Source organism: Rhodnius prolixus, unplaced genomic scaffold, assembly GCF_049639745.1.
Source record: "Rhodnius prolixus isolate KJV_2025 unplaced genomic scaffold, Rpr scaffold_5, whole genome shotgun sequence".
In the NCBI taxonomy this organism is placed as follows: Eukaryota; Metazoa; Arthropoda; class Insecta; order Hemiptera; family Reduviidae; genus Rhodnius; species Rhodnius prolixus.
This window is the reverse complement of record NW_027411624.1, coordinates 6,585,462-6,602,818: the sequence shown is the minus strand read 5'-3', so window position 1 is coordinate 6,602,818 and position 17,357 is coordinate 6,585,462. Positions and strand designations below refer to the sequence as shown.

At 35.8% G+C, this 17,357-nt stretch overlaps 1 protein-coding gene across 2 annotated transcripts in view; it reads left to right on the top strand.

Moving 5' to 3' along the window:
• LOC141457915 (uncharacterized) overlaps window positions 1-17,357 on the top strand; it is a 301,526-nt gene that overhangs the window by 134,491 nt on the left and 149,678 nt on the right. The gene's annotated exons all lie outside the window — the stretch shown is intronic.

Here is a 17,357-nt window from a genome sequence, read left to right as displayed (position 1 = left end):
CCTACGATTTTTAGTTAACTTCGTACTTCATCAAGTACTCAGAGATCTATAATTTTTGTTTGAAAAATGTTGTATTTGTGGATACTCGAATAAGGGGCATTTTTTTTTAAAGAGAGGATGTAGTTAAGGACTTTAGAACTATTAAGGTAGCCTCACATACATGGAGCAAATTCCTCTACAATTCGATGCGCAGCGACAAGACCCCCCCTCCCCCAAAAGCTCATCTAAATAAAATTCCGAATCGAATGACACCTCATTCATGAAAATCGGTCCACGCGTTTAGGCGCTACGTTGTTTACAAAAAAAGGTAACAAGAACATTTTCTGAAAATGCTGTTTTTGCTCATTTTCAGCAACGTATTTCTCGAAATCTATTTAATGTAAGTTGTTGCAAAAAATTACAGTTATAAAGGAGGATTTGTCCTATATTATAAAGAAAATACCGGAATTTTATCTTTTATATAAATAGAGAATAAAAATTATCAAAGTTGGGTGTTTTTCAACGTCACGCTTTTTCGTGCAGTTTTTGACGATCAACTCTTATACAACTGTCCTACCGGACAGTTTTTAATAAGGTGTTCATTTTATTTTGACACCAAAATTTGAGGTGTTTTTTGAGAAGATTCTGAACTGAAGGTACCTTTTTCTATTTATCTGAATGCTCACTTTTCTCAAATCTGTTTATTTCACGAACTCTTCCGAATTGGTAATGGGAAAAACTGCATAATGTTAACGCGCATAATTTTCTAGCGATTGAAAAGATTCTGCCATTACGATAATCTCCATTTCCATATCTTGATTCTTGGTAATTTGATGGGTTTTGGAGAAAAAGACAATCATAACAGCATATGGTACCGCTCAAAACCACAACTCAATTGTTCGGTTCGCTACCATCTTTTGTATAATAACATCAGTCAATCACCATTCATCTAGCCAGCCCAATATTGTCATTTTCAGTAAATTAAAACTGTCCAGGTAGGACAGTTGTATTAAGGGTTGATCGTCAAAAACTACATGAAAAACCGTAACCTTCAAAAAACACCCAACTTTGATAATTTTTCTCTCTTTTTCTATAAAAGATAAAATTTCCAAATTTTCTTTAAAATATAGGGCAAACCCTCCTTTATAACTATAATTTTTTTGCAACAACCCAGATCTATAATTACAGTCGTAGATTTGTGTATTCTACAGTAGTTGAGAGTATGGCATTTAGTTTAGGCACATCAACTGGCCCTTTACTGGTGTGTTGAACAACTGCTTGGAGAACCCAGTCAGACTGAGTTACTCAAAGCATTCCACAAGAGTCCTGATGAAGTGGTGATTAGTCCAATCCTCGGGGAATGGGGAGGAGCTGCAGCTTTTTTATTCCGAGGGATTTTTTAAGTTTTACTCGCTTAATTTCATTTAAAGTTTCATTTGAATAATTACTTTTGGTGTTTTGGGTAATTTAATTTAGAATACCTGAAATGGGGTACCTAAAATGTTATTCTTGTTCTTTTAACGGATATACTTTAAGCAAGACAATCTCTTCTCCTATTTACTTCCGATTTTTATCACCCAACTCTTTTCATCCATCGTGTTCCTTTTAACCATCCATTAAACTAATGGAATCCTACCAATCATGTTTTTCCTTTAGCCTTTTAACCTCCCCCATTCTCCTTAACCCTCCTTAATTAGATTATGTAATCACTATCACTATTGCTGGCGTATAATCATGTAGATGTTCGATATTATATTTGCTCTTCAGGGATGTCGGGGGAGAGGACGGACTAGACTATCAATAAAACCTTGCTTGCTTGATCTATCAAATTAACATCGCTGATTGACTGTTTATTTACACATAGTTTTGTTTGTAATATGTATACGTACATTGTGTGCGTGTGTGTGGGCTAAATTAATTATGTAATTATTGATTTATTGGTGTTTGTATGTGTAAATGTTTGATTAGGTAATGTATTTTGGTTTGTAATTTGATTGATTACAGAGAAATATGTCTCCTTAGTGTGGTTTTACACTCCTTTCCAAATCGCCCATTGGTGCAACATTTATAATTGACTAGCCATGGCAAACTGCTCATTAAAATTTACAAAAATTCCGATATTTTTTTTTCACATTCTCTCAGTACACTAGGTACTAACAGTTTCAAGATCTAACAGCATCTTCAGCTCGACGTTTATATTCATTCATGGAAAAAAACTCCCCAATTGAGTATTTATACTAAAGTGTTATCCTTTTAAAAAAAAGCCAAGGACTTAGGCCGATGATAGAGTAATCCTTTCACCCCTTACGAAAGACCTGGATCCAAAAAAAAAAAATACATTATAGTCTCCCTAAGAGGAAACCCGTTCGTTCATCCCCATTTTACCTAAACCATTCTCCTGTTTCAAAGATTAATTATCTAGGACCCTTCTTGGACAAACAGCTAGCCTGATTCCAGAACTTGGAAAACAAAAATTAAGGAATGAATGGAAAGCAGATGAGTTAGATAATAGAGTCACCTTTCTACTTTTGCACAATCTAAGAGACTTACACATCAAGTCTTCATTATGATTTATTAATTCGATCAGAATTGATTATGATTGATTACTGGTAACGTTGCAGTTGCGATTCAGATGTTCAAACATGAAGGATATTTAAATCTGATGGGCAAGTATTGCGGGACTTCCTGTAATTTTATAGAAATCAGATTGAGGTTATTCGGAACAAAAAATTATTGAAGAGAGAGATAGATTCGGCATTCAAGGCATTATCCCTGATCGATTTGAGAAGATATGCTAAGGAGACCAACCGGCGAGATGACGAGTTTAAAGTGAGCAATTTGGAGGTTTAGGTTTAAGGTAAGAGTTAAACTCTGGTTTGAGTTGGATAGAGGGGCCATTTTGGGTCGTGGAACTCGGTAACACAGCGTACCCAAATGCAATTTTTATCTTCGGCCAAGTTTGGTCCGCAAACTTAGGAACCAAAACAGGTTTTAGTCGGACGGAGCCTATCAAAAAGAAGCTCAATACCATCAAATTCATTGAAGGGTTCCTTCAGTTAGACAGGGGGGAAAAAATCTACGACCCATCTATGATTTCTAATGATGGTAGAGCATTCTATTTTCTGAGCCACGGATTAATTCATTGATAACTACGAAAAAGTACTATCCTTAAAAACTGCTGCTGGATTTACTCCAGTATGCGCAGAAGATATCCTTATTTCCCCCTATTTAATATGCAAAAACTATAAAATAAAAATTACTATAATATTAATTACGATAAATACGTTTTTACGATACACCAACTTTATATTTTAAAGTTAATTTTTTTGTTTCAGGTATGTGAACCAAGTCTCATTGGAGGACCGAATATTATGGTCAGTGATAGTGTTAATTATATTTTTCTTTAAGGAATAATTGTTGCCGGATAAGAAGACTTATATTGATTTTGTATCCCAGATTTTGTAAATGTTTTCCAGGAGTTCTTTGGTAGATTTCCTAAAAATTTGAATGGCCGAAGTTTTTCTTTTTGTTTATTGTGATTTATTAGGTAAGGAAAATGTTCTGATGATGTCGAAGTTTTCACTGAAGATAACTTTTTGGTGGTCCTCTGAGTTCGAAGGTGTTTTTTAGATACAGATAATGGTCACGAAAACTAAAAGTAGTTGATAGATTCGACCAAGATCTTGGACCTGTAACATTGCCATCAAAATCCCTCCTTGAATGAGTTTTCTTCCACCTTTTTTTAAGATTTTCCGATGATTTTTCATTAAACTTTGCACACACTCAACACCCACACTCTCACACATTTAACTTATGTCTACAAACGTTTATTGGTGAAAATCTCTACGAGAAAAAGGCACTTTTTGGAAGAGTAAACTGGGCATCTTTCGCCATAAAGTACAATTTCAGGATACCTGTACTTGCATATTTATTAAGTAAGAGGGATAAATTTCCGCTTTTAAAAGAAAATTTTTGAACAGGAAGTTGCCACTGAATTGATTTTTCTTTAAAACATTTTTCCCGATAATGGCTTCCTCATTTTCCTACAAACTTTTGGTATACCTGTAGATCTAAAAACTTTTATTTGACCACTTTTTCCCAGGAGACAATTTTCTTCTTAGGATATTATACTGAGGAGTAGTTCCTGTTCTTTGTGAAATATTTTTGGGAAAACCCTTTATTCTTCCCATGAAAAATTGGGTTGTAAAAAAAAATGCAAATGCTTCTTTTTAAGTCCTTCAAAAAGTACGCCATAATAATTGAATAAAGAGATCCAAAGTTGATAACAATGTATGGTTTTTCTTTATCCATTCTTATTGGTTCATAAAGTGAATGTTATTGAGTCTTAAACTTCTCAATTGATTCCTTTTCTGTGATATATATCTAGGAGCCATGAGTGTGGAGTGAGTTTCCTTCCGGATGGATTATTACCAAACACTTAACTGAAGAAAGGGTCGTCTATATAACAATCTTTCTTCATAACAATATTATAGAGGGAAAAGTTTTTCCAACGGTAAATCATCTTTTAAACTTAAACAAATTGATTTATGAACGTGTGTGTTTGTGTGTGGTAGTTACTGTGATAAATTTCAGTTTCAGTTTTGGTTGAGAATTATGAAGATTGCTTCGTTTTGAACCATTTTTTTTTCTACATCAATCCATCATCAGATTGTTATTGGACAAAGTTATTTTTCACTTTCTACGTTCTCAAGATAATAAGTTACCGAATTTTTTCTTGCGAACATCGACTTTGCTAAGAGACAGACAGCCACCAGGCTAAATAAGTCTAGGAGGAGTTCCAGCTACTTTTTGATCAGATTCCAGCACTTTTCTTCAAGTAGCTCGTTTTTAATAGCCACAGCCTTCTACGCCCGCTTTTTCTATGCCGAAATCTCTACGCGGAAGCAATGAGAGGGTTCGGTTTTTTGGCACAAGGAAATACTTTGACCTCTCACAAATCAGACCCAGGAACTTGCGCCATTTCTGTACTTTGTTCCTGAGACTTTGTAGCAATTCAGTGGATAACAAGTGTCCACTTTTGGTAGTTCAGGTGACTGTCCAGCTTGGAGTATCTGTTTTTTGGGGGGAGCCAGTATCTGCTCTTTCATTTCTGGCTCCACTCTCTATATTAGGAAACTTCCTTTTCGCCACAAGTCATGACTTCCTGGCAAAGTTTGCTTCCTTCCAATTTTATAAGTAAAAAAAAAAAATTAGTAAAGCCTACTTTTTCAGGCGGGCTATACGTCCAACTACCCAATTAGGTGTCGTGGACGGAGGCGACTAGCAAACATACTTTACTGTAAATCTCTTTTATTAACCATTAAATAAAATCCAAGGCCTAAGACCGGGAATCGAACATACTAAACCAACAATACATCTTAGCTTTGCGGGTCTAGCCTTTAACCGCTCGGCTACCGTGGCGCCTCCAATTTTATTATTTGTAGTGAATCATAAGCAATAAGGACTTCGTTTATCCTCTTCTCTTACTCTCTAAGGGAGCATTACTCCCGAAAGGGATTGCCCATACCTATCCGAACTTTGAAATAATTTATCCATTCGAAATAAAAAGGATTGTGGTTGACCACATTTTTGTAATTGCCAAGTCTAGTTTTATCCATGCGACGAATGAATTTCGCAACGTTGTTCTCATTTCAAGTTAACCAGGAGAATGGAGGTTTTACCAGAGCTACCTAAAATTAACAAAATTAACGCATCGTCATCAACTGGTTACCTATTCCTGGACTATCCCTTCCGCTCCCAACACCTGCTATATTCCGTATCCAATTTCAGGCTATTTAAACTCAATACATTCTGCATTACATCAGCAATTCTACCTCCAATAGCTTTAGTGAATTTATGTGGCTGTTTTGTCCGGAGGGTCTGTATGTACGACGCATGTGTGATCTTGGAACTCCAGTCGCTGTTTTAGTCGCATGTTACTTTTGCCAAACCCACGTGAATGTTGGCAGCAACAGACACGTTTCCCCCAGGTTTCTGCAGTTGTTCCCCTCCAGAGTGTTTAATCCTAGTGTTAATCATGCACGTGACCTTGCCAGCAAGAGGTGTCCCCTCTTTTTCCAGTTCTCTCTCTCTCACTCACAGTCTCTTTTGCAATCCCTCCATCCCACCTGCTAACTAGAACTGGCCCAGGTGAAATACGACCAAATGCTAATTACTCGTACACTACTATTGTTACAATTTACCTTTTGGTGAAGGGTTAAGTGTAATATTTCCAAAAGGGTGAAAGCTGACTAAGGGTGGATTTACTCCCTTTTAATCCCTTTTATGTTGGTTTACGTACTTCCACGTCTAAACCGTTAGTGGCACGTAAAGAAATGAGGTTTTTAATTTTGAATTACCTACTTCTTGTTGTAAATTTAAATAAATAGTTGTACGATATTTTTAAGAAAATTGCGAAAATAAAGAGCATAATAGTAATACTATAATAAACGCATTTCCGGTAGACAGATTACGCACAAAACCTGTTTTTCCGGAAGTGACATTAGTAAAAGAGAATACTAATTTTTGATCTTTTTGATCGTTTAAATGTTACACACGCATCCCTTCGTTCTTACACTACCTGGCACATACAAATAACTTCTCTGCACATTTAATCTCGAATACTCAATTTCAATAATTCGACTCTGATTGCAACACAATTCCTGTTAGAGAGAGAGGGAATAGAAAAAAAAAGGAGAAGAAGTAAAATATAAGAGTGTAAGAGAACTTGAATGAAGATAAGAGGATCTGATAGTATCCTAGTCAAAGTAATACCATTAATAAATGGTTCTGAGGATTTCCAGCAGCTGGAGTTAAATCTTTGGAAAAGCTCCTTCTTAATCCTGTTCGCCAGGAAGAGGGAGGAGTCGCAAAAGGAAAAAAATAAGAACACCAACAAAAAAAAGAAAGAAGCAGAAGATTTAAGCAATAAATCACATGTTTTTCCTCACAAAGAAAATTCTGTCTCTTTTACACTTTTTAAAGCTTTTCTACCCTATTTTCCTCACTTTTCTTTAATTTAAATCTTAATTGTTTGAAAAAAAAGGAAAAAATGGGAAAAACTCGAGAGAGATAGTCTGGGGGGGGAAAAAGAAAACCTTTGTATTACTTTGATCATTTTTCATTTATCTGTTAATTAAACTCGTTAGTTTAGAATTAATTTGGAGGTGAGATAGCTTTTGATCGATTAAATGTTAAGGATCCCTCATCGTGAAGGGAATTATGTTAAAGCCTATCCCTAAACTAACGTTATAACAAGGTTCACTCCAGAGTAAGTGCTAACAAAGATGCCCCAAAACAAAATGGACCAATTCCATTTTCCACCCCACAGAATCCGATATATTGTCCAAATTTCCTGCTACACAATAAACCTCAAATTGTGTGTATTTCCTGTAAAACGAGATAAATTTTGAAAATTTGAAAATGATCGGGGCTCATTTTAATGAGCAAATCAGAGGAAAGTTAAAATTAATTTTTATTGAATAAAATTGTCCATAAATTTTTAAACAAAAAAGAGATTGCATTTAAATTATAAAAAAAAAAAAAGCGTTATATATACATCACATGGAAATACATATATATACCAGAATGTTGTGCGCTAAAAGAGAAAAACAAAAAAAAAAACGGGAAAATTGATGGTGACTATGTGGTGAAAAGCGCTCGGATGACTGGCCGTCAAAGTCCTAATCGGCACGTAGACACAATTAGGAAAACAGAATTCACTCGACATATAATTGACGGAAACATGCAAATACTTTTATACAATGTATTTACATGATCACGTACAAATATATTACAGAATATATATTCAATAAAAAAAAAAGTCGAACTATATTCATAAAATAAATAGGAAATAAATTCTGCCCATTTCAGATTCAACTCCCCTTGTCGTTTTATTGATGTTTTCATACGAGCTGTACGATAGTAAACCATCTTCGTAGTCAAGCTGTATCCGTAATCAAGTTATCGATAAAGATATCCAAACATATCGAGTGTTTAGAATCATATATTTTATTTCTAGGTACGAGGTGTGGCTATTAAATAACGAGACTGAAGCTGCTACAGAAGAACTATGCTTGCGCTAAATCTTGAACGACCGACAGCTGTGCAGCGTAAAGCCTTCTCTTTCGATTGCAGCGTCTCACGTGTTTGTAGAGTAAACCGTCTGACCGGAACCTGACGTGTTTGTGTAAGAGGTGTTAGTTTCGTTTTGCCGAAAACATGATACTACACATGTAGTAGGAGCAACGAATTGTCGTGAAAATTTCACATGATACTTGGTGAAACCGCTACTGAATTTTTTTTCTTTTATTAAAAGAAGTTTATGGCGATGAATGTTGTAAGTTTTTGAGTGGTTCAAGCGTTTCCAAGATGGCCGAGAAGACTTCGGAGATGATGACCGCCCTTCCACGTCCAAAACGGGTGAAAATATCGATTATAAGTAATCGACATTACTACCGTGAGGTATTTGCTCAACACCGTGAAAGAGTAAGGAAAAGAACGACTCGATTTGTGGAAGAACAAGTCACGCGGGTTCTCCATCAAGACAACGCGCCGCCAGCTCACACTGCATTGTCTGTCACAGGACATTTCTAGCCAAGTACAACATCCCAGTTTTAGGACATCCGCCTTATTCCCCTGACCTGGCCCCATGTGACTTTTATCTGTTCCCCCAAGTCAAATCTGCATTAAAAGGAACACGATTTCAGTCCGTTGAAGCTGTGAAAGAAAAAGCGGCACGCGTCCTGCAGGAGCGCACAGAAAAAGACTTCCAGCACTGTTTGAACAATGGTAAATTCGCATGGAGCGTTGTAGGGATAGGGGAGGGGTGTATATTGACGGTGATAATACTAAATATGTTTAAATTTAAAATAAAATGTTTTACAGCAATAGTCTCGTTATTTAATAGCCACACCTCGTATTGCCTTGCATTCACTTAACGAATTTTAGTGGCTCCAGAAATGAATGCTTTTCACTGGATTAATGGCAAACATTATGTCACTTAATTCCGCGTAATTCTGTCACACTTCGTTTCCGTGATGATGAAAGGATGGGTGGGGCTTAATAAAGTCTTTTAATGTAAATTTAAGGAGAGACATTACTTACTACTTGCCTTTGCGACGAGTAATAAAACCCACCTCACCCTGGGCGCAGTTTAACGTCATACCCGGGACGTAATTACTCTTATTAAGTGGACTAGAGCAATGGCTCATCTTATCGTTAGTCGAAGTACCTCTGAGAACTAGGTATTCTTTAAATTCTCCATTGTTTTTGATCTCCAAATGCCTCAATCAAAAAAGAAGGATTGTGGCATTCCCTTACAAGTTTTGTAGATCGTAGTAGAAGTCTTAAATCTTCATAAAATTCACGATTTTTCTAAAAAGCATAAGACTACTAGATTCAGCAGATGAGACCGCAGCGTGTGACCGCGGAGTATTATTTTCGTTGACCGGAACAGGTGAAATGGAACTCTTAAAGGCACAAGTCCTGGAACATCATTCAGATCATGAAGTTGACCTATGTGGCTGTGAGGAGTGCTCCCAGATCATGAAGTTGGCCACAGGGGCTGTGAGGTGCATGTCCAGATCATGATGTTGGCCTCTGTGGCTGCGAGGAGCACGCCCAGGTCATGTTTAATGTTCCCCAGACTAGTCCGTGATTAAAAATCGACGTCACTAAAGCATGAAAATTAAGGGAAAGGTTGTGGCCTTTCCCTCTTGAGTGAAGTAAGGGATTAAGATTTCATAAAGCCCATTAAAGATAAAACTGTACAATGTAGGGATACAAAAAATAGATTACTCCTTCTTTTAAATACTCCTTGGGAACTAATTTTCAAGATATAAATTGGGATCTCGGGCGCGATGATTCATTTGTTCCCCCAACTAGAATCCTGGTGACCAACATTCTTGTTGATCCAAGTACTAAACCCCCCTAACTGGAATTTCATCGTCATCTGAGCCACTTCCTCTTCTTCCATTTTTTTATCTTCCATTGTTTTCTTCATCTACTTTTTCCTTATATACGTATACTGGTATTTTTGGAAGGCGCAAAGATTTCAAGTTGTACCATCATAGTAAGTGAATAGAGGAAAATCCTGGACAAGTAGTGGGTGTAGACAGCAGTACGGGTGATAAAGTCCCCATTAAGTTGTTCAAAGATAGTTCTAGACAACGGCTGAAGTACTCGGGACTACGAGTACTTTGCCTCGTCACAACAACTTACCAGTGAGCTTAGGCAACTTAGTAATTCTCTGCGAACTTGAGCACTTCTCTACTTGTTCTCACGCCCACTAGAATTCCCAATGAATGGACTTCCTTTCGGACCGGAGAGAATTTCCCTTCACCCCCGCACACTGAATAACTAATACAACTACATTGTTTGGAAGTTTCTATTATTGCATAATAGAATAACAAGTACTAATAATATTACTTCAAGATGATTAGTTGTTTATTAGTAATTGATCTAGCGAGTATCTGATCAATCGAACTTTTAGTAAACACACTCTTATTTGCTGGCCACAAAAATAATAACACTTCTTTTCAAAATGGTAAAACTTGTTATACTTCCTTAAATTGAACATTCGAGAAAATCTTTAGCGCATAATTTCGAGAAGGCAATGAAAAACTGCTCTAAGCACTGGTGACCTTTTTCTAGGTGCACTAGAAAGTAAAAAGTAAAGCAATCGCCTACTTTTTTAGGCAGGGCTTAACGTCCAACTACCAATTAGGTGTCGTGGACGGAGGGAACTAGCAAACATACTTTACTGTAAATTTCTTTTATTAACCATTAAATAAAATCCAAGGCCTAAGACCGGGGAATCGAACCCAGTACCACAATACACATTAGCTTCGCAGGTCTCGCCTCTAACCGCTCGGCTACCGTGGCGCCTAGGTGCACTAGAAAGCAATTCCAACTTTTTCCCTATTGTTTTATCTTCTATTTTGCAAAAGAAGACGACCCTTTGTGTTTATTTCAGCTCTGGCCGTAATACTAGGCTACAGTGACAGAAAAAGTGGAAATCTAGACGAACTGGAAGGCAATTCCAACTTTTTCCCTTCTGTTTTATCTTCTATTTCCCAAATGAAGGCGACCCTTTGTGTTTATTTCAGCCCTGGCCGTAATACTAGCTTACAGAGACAGAAAAAGTGGAAATCTGGACGAACTGGAAGGCAATTCCAACTTTTCCCGTTCTGTTTTATCTTCTATTTCCCAAAATGAAGGCGACCCTTTGTGTTTATTTCAGCCCTGGCCGTAATACTAGCTTACAGAGACAGAAAAAGTGGAAATCTGGACGAACTGGAAGGCAATTCCAACTTTTTCCCTTCTGTTTTACCTTCTATTTTCCAAATGAAGGCTACCCTATGTGTTTATTTCAGCCCTGGCCGTAATACCAGCTTACAGAGATCGGAAAAGTAGAAATCCGGACGAACTGGAAGCCAATTCCAACTTTTTCCGTTCTGTTTTACCTTCTGTTTTCCAAATGAAGGCTACCTTTTGTGTTATTTCAGCCCTGGCCGAAATACTAGCTTACAGAGACAGAAAAAGTGGAAATCTGGACGAACTGGAAGGCAATTCTGTGTTTTTTCTCTTCTGTTTTCCATTTTTTTTCCCCTTAGAACATGGTAAAACAAGAGAAAAGTTACTTTTCTGTAAACCATCTGGTATACCCTTTAAGTGTTCGCTAATTGTAGGCGGAGTGAATCGTTTACCCTTCAGAGTTTTTAGTGAAATTGCCTTGGCTATTACCACTTAATCTTTTGACCAACCGTTTTCACCCGTTTGCTGCACACAGTGTTGAAAAATAATTTGTAGTTATTTGTGTGTTTGGTTAATAAGTGGCAATATAAATACAAAAAGCTACCCCCAAGGAAGTGGCCGACCTTCTTGTTATATCCTGTGTATGTTTTAGTAAACAGGGAAACTAATACTTTTATGAATTAGCCACCTTCTGCTGCACAACCTGCGCTCTTTCCGCTTTCCCTTTTTCCCGTTTACGAACCTCATTGAAAATGGTATACTGCAAAACGGAAAATTAAACTCTCTATGCTTTGTTTTGTGGTGTGCTATTATTAACTACTATACCTATTAGGTGAAACACTTAAGTACGTACACTATTATTTAATGTGTAAAAAAAAAGAAGTTTAATATGTAAATTTTCCCTTGCCCTTTATTATATGATTATGAAATTGCTTTTCCGACCACCACTTCCTTTTTCCTGCCCTTTTTTTTTTAACTACTCGCAGTTTTCTTTCCATATATATTAACAGGAAGTAGGAGGGGTTACCAGCTGCACAATACCATCTATTAAGTGACTCACCTTATTCTTTAAACAATATACTAAAATAAATTTTCATTTCAGTGCATAATTAATATTATGTGCACAAATAATGCTTGGAAAAATGGGAAGGTGACTATCGCAATGGGTTTCCCACTTAAGTATTTAACTCTCAACAAAATTTAAATTACTTTGTACTACACAATACCCCTCAAAACCATTTAGACTTTCTTTCAAATTACATATTTATATTTAGCTTCTTAAAAACATTATTAGTTACATTTTAACACACATTGTGTGCCACCTTACCATCAATTTTCTCCTATTTTATACTTTAAAAATAAAATAAAAAAATTGAAGGGCAATTATTTTTAGACTAAATTAATTTTCCTAATTTTCATTTTAATAATAACTACATTATTTGTAGATTTTTCAAGCACACGAAAATGGGGTGATAAATTTTCCAAAAGTTCAAAATGTCTTCAGTAAAGTAGGAGCACTTCAGCTGAAACCAATTTACATTAATTTAAAGCTCTACTTAAATATTCAAAGCATATAAATGTGTATATATATTATAAAGCTTTCAAACCCCTGTTTCGTAAGTGGAGACTTTAAAAGTATATCAGCGGAAATCCGAACCAATAGTTTTCACGTTAAACTGATAAACACCTAGTTTGTTTTCGTTTAAAAAACGAAACGAAACGAAAAAAATCCATATCTCGATAGACGACTTGGCCAACAAAGTGAACTTAACATTCTAAACTGACATTATACAACAAAATACTGCTGAATTGTTCAAAACCCCTGTATGGATTCGAAACAGAACTGTACGGTACAGGTAAACAAACATTCGAACGTCTACCGCAAGTAATTACTTTAATTGCATTCCAAAATTAAACTAGTATTACGGCCAGGGCTGAAATAAAGGTAAAACAGAAGGGAAAAAGTTGAAATTGCCTTCCAGTTCTTCTAGATTTCCACTTTTTCTGTCTCTGTAAGCTAGTATTACGGCCAGGGCAGAAATAAACACAAAGGGTCGTCTTCTTTTGGGAAATAGATGGTAAAACAGAACGGAAAAAGGTGGAATTGCCTTTCAGTTCGTCCAGATTTCTACTTTTTCTATCTCCGTAAGCTGGTATTACGGCCAGGGCTGAAATAAACACAAAGGGTCGCCTTCTTTTGGTAAATAGAAGGTAAAACAGAACGGAAAAAGATAGAATTGCCTTCCAGTTCGTCCAGCTTTCCACTTTTTCTGTCTCTGTAAGCTAGTATTACGGCCAGGGCTGAAATAAACACAAAGGGTCGCCTTCGTTTGGGAAATAGAAGGTAAAACAGAACGGAAAAAGTTGGAATTGGAATCCAGTTCGTCCAGATTTCTACTTTTTTCTGTCTCTGTAAGCTAGTATGTTTTATTTTTTACTTTACTAGCAGTATGTAAATATAATTTGTTCACATATTTATTATGTATGTACGTATATATATTTCTTAACGGCAATGAACGTGTGGATTTTTTATTTTTATATTTATTTATATAAATCTGCCTCCAGTTCGGGTGGTATTTTCCTATTTAATCCCCTCGCTGAAGAACACATTGTATACACAAATAGAATTGTAGAAATAAGCTGTATATGGCCGACTTGAGGACGTGCGATGGCATTTCGTCACGTATCGTACCTCATTTACCACACTCAACAACCCTCCTTCGTCGTGTGTACTCAGGAGGATTCCGATGAAGAGGGTGTGTATCTTCGCTATTCCAACCAATTTCTATCATTCCCATGTGTTGTGATTATCAATTCGAGCAGCAGGTGGAGGCTTTTTTCTATTTTGACTAATGTTTGTAGCCAATAATAACCTGCTACTTTTTAAACCACTTGTAAGCCTCAGACATAACGCGAATTGAATTACGTATCTTCGCTTTCCAATCACTTATTTATTTTTTTATCCATATGCTTAAGACAGAGTATTAGGGTACTGTACTTTGTCCGATGTTGCTATGACGATAAGAATTTCTTGTTCTGTACACTAATGTCAGTTGCAGTCCCATTTACAGGTGTTAAACTTTACAGAAAATGATCTGCTACAAGAACAGAAACTTGACCAGGTATCATTATAGATCCCCCCTTCAATAAAACGAGAAGTCTCCTTAACAATCTGTCCAGTACTGGAGAAGTAAGTTCCCTTTACATCCTCTATGTCCAGAATCTAGTTCAAAATATCCTATTATAAAACTTTCTTACTAGTTTTAATGACTGGATCTCCTAAAATCATTAGACAGACGTCCAGGACAACTTGAGCTTGATGAGGTGCTTCAAAAACAAGTTCAAATTAAGCAATTAATTTCTTTAGTTCTGTAGAACTTAAGTTGGACCCACATAGTTCACGACAAATCGAGAAGAAAGTGAGGTTAACGTAATTTCCATCGCTGATTTTTCTCGTTAACAATTAGATAAACATTTTTTTATTTTACATACATAAATTTGAGTTACGTATAAGGCAATATTAAATAAGTTACTTTAATTAGGAGTTTGTACAAGATTAGCCTTACCGGAAGTAAGAATTTTATAAAATGGTTTCACCAAATTATCAGTGATCTTCACGAAAACGAATAAAATGGAAGTCTCTTTAAACACATTTTACTTGAAATGGTATCCTCTAAGCGCGCTTCGAGCACAGGAAGTGCTCCGTGGAGTCAGCTTACTCTTGAGTGGGGGGTGCCAAGGTACCTTTAAAGGATCCGTTGTTTGATACAGACAACCCTTTTGTATACTACTTTAGCATTTTTCGCATGCTACCTTGAAGTTGTTGGAAATCCTAGACCATATACTGGCAATGTTCGACCGAATGTCACGGGATATCCACTGTCAATGTTCCTTTTTTTTCAAAAGAGAAGTTCGTACCCCTCTGGCGGAAGTAAACGTTCAGGAAAAAAATTTACAAACAGAAATTTAAATTTTTAAAAACTATTTGAATCAGCCAATATTTGCAACCGGAAGTTAGTTTTCTATATATGAATAACACGCATTCAAATGTTGATGAATAAAGGCACTCAGACAGGAAGTTAGCTTTTCAGAGATCCCTTTTCAGTTCTCTCAAATGAAACTGTGAGCAGCTACTCTAAATAATTTGTACGCCGTAATCACAGAATCTACATCACAGTTAATCGCAGTATAAATCTAGGCTAGTTTTACTCTACTATCTACCATTTAGTATATGTATTTGGTTTTGAGTGAGAGTTTCGAGTATATGGATTCGCTGATTTCTCATTATTAACTCTCACTTAGCGTTTAGTTAGAATGTACCCGTAACTAGTAATTTGTGTATGTATGGCTCGTAAAAGCTATTTCTGCTGAAACTAGTGTTTTGAACTTTTTCAAAAATAAGAGATTACACCGGAAGTGAGTTACTCCTAAAACCGCTTTTATTAGCGGCAACACAACTTTGTGTTTGTTTGATAAAAAAAAAATAGCCTTCAAAATGTCCTGTGCATTCTCGTAGTTTGGGATAAGAGAAAGCTTTAGGGAAACTGAGTGGTTAGCAGAGGATACTGGAATCCCAAGCGGAGATCACGGGTTCAGATTTTTATCCCTTAGATTCTCTCTTCCTAGAAGCTTCTTACAGCTTACTATCCGGTCATGGACAATTTTGTCTGTAACAAGAGAACACTCTATCAGAGGCTGCTCCGGGCGCCAATAACCTCATATGTTGAACGCGCCTTAAATAATTAAAAAATTAATTAAATATTTCTATAATATCATCTGTTCAAGAAAAATTAATTGAATTTCTACACGCTTGTTCAACCTTTTAAATAAATAATAACTGAATTGCACACATACACTACATAAGTTTTTGCTTGTGTATATGTTGTGTTTTCTATATATATACGATACGTAGTTATCAGTTATAGCTGGCTAATTACAAGATGGCCAACTCAGATACTCCATTACATTTCCTTTCTCTATACTCAGCAATTTCCTCCTTCGTCAGTTTCCGCTTCCAAAACCAATTTAGAGCATTTCCGGATTCTCTTAGTGTTCCCATCATAGCAAAGGGGGTTGGCAAAACTAAATCTACTCTCTTGTTTGATTGTATTTAGTATATAGAAGGTCTAGTTATATATTTAGTAGCAGTAGTAGTAGTAGCTTAGGAGAAAATCATTCTCGAAACTCGGTAATTTTCAAAACCCTTTCTTAAGAGAGTAGAACAAGTGGTAGAACCGTACATTATACAGAGTGTTCAGCATAAGACTACGGTTACTTCGGGTGGTGATTCTGGGCATCATTTGCAACAAAAAATTCCATATAAACTATGGCTCGATTCGGCTCCGTTTTATAGATATATTTAATTTTATGTTTTTTTCAAGGTGTTACTACTTTTTAGCAAACATTTGCCTATATTTCTCAAACTGTTAAAGCTACAGCAATTTCAATAAGCTCATTAGAAAGAAGGTTAAATTTCCTTTTAAATAAGGTAATTTATATTTCAAAATAATAATATTAAGTATTTTACTTTGTGGCCCAAACATAAGAAATAGCAAGTTTCTAATTTTTTCCAAAAACTTTCGACTTCATTTTTCTCAAAAATATTATATAGGTAAAAAACGTGCACTATTCAGGAAAAACATCTAGTTACAATCACCTTTCGAAAGGTATACAATGCATAGGGGTTATTTTAAAAATTGATGCAGAAATCTGTGATTAATTGCAAAGAAAGTAGGCCTCAAAACAGCGTCGGCATTATGAAAGGAATTCACCTACCATAAGAATATAATTGATCAGAATCATCAAATCCAGTACGATTTTTTGCAAACGTGTAATTTAATATAATTAATTAATTTAAGAACTATATTCAAAAATATAAAACTTACATTAAAAATAATAAAATAAAATAAAAAGAAGAAAAATGAATATGATGCTAAATGAGCGTTAGGTACCAATCTCGAAAGAAAGGATTTCCGTTTAACGAGTTTAGATCTGTGTGTTATTCTTTAGTTAATTAAAGAAATATGCCAAATAATGTGAATAAATCACAGATTTTCTTGAACTACTCAATAAACTTTTGGAATATTAACGGGTTTTGAATATAATTTGTTAGATCTATATGT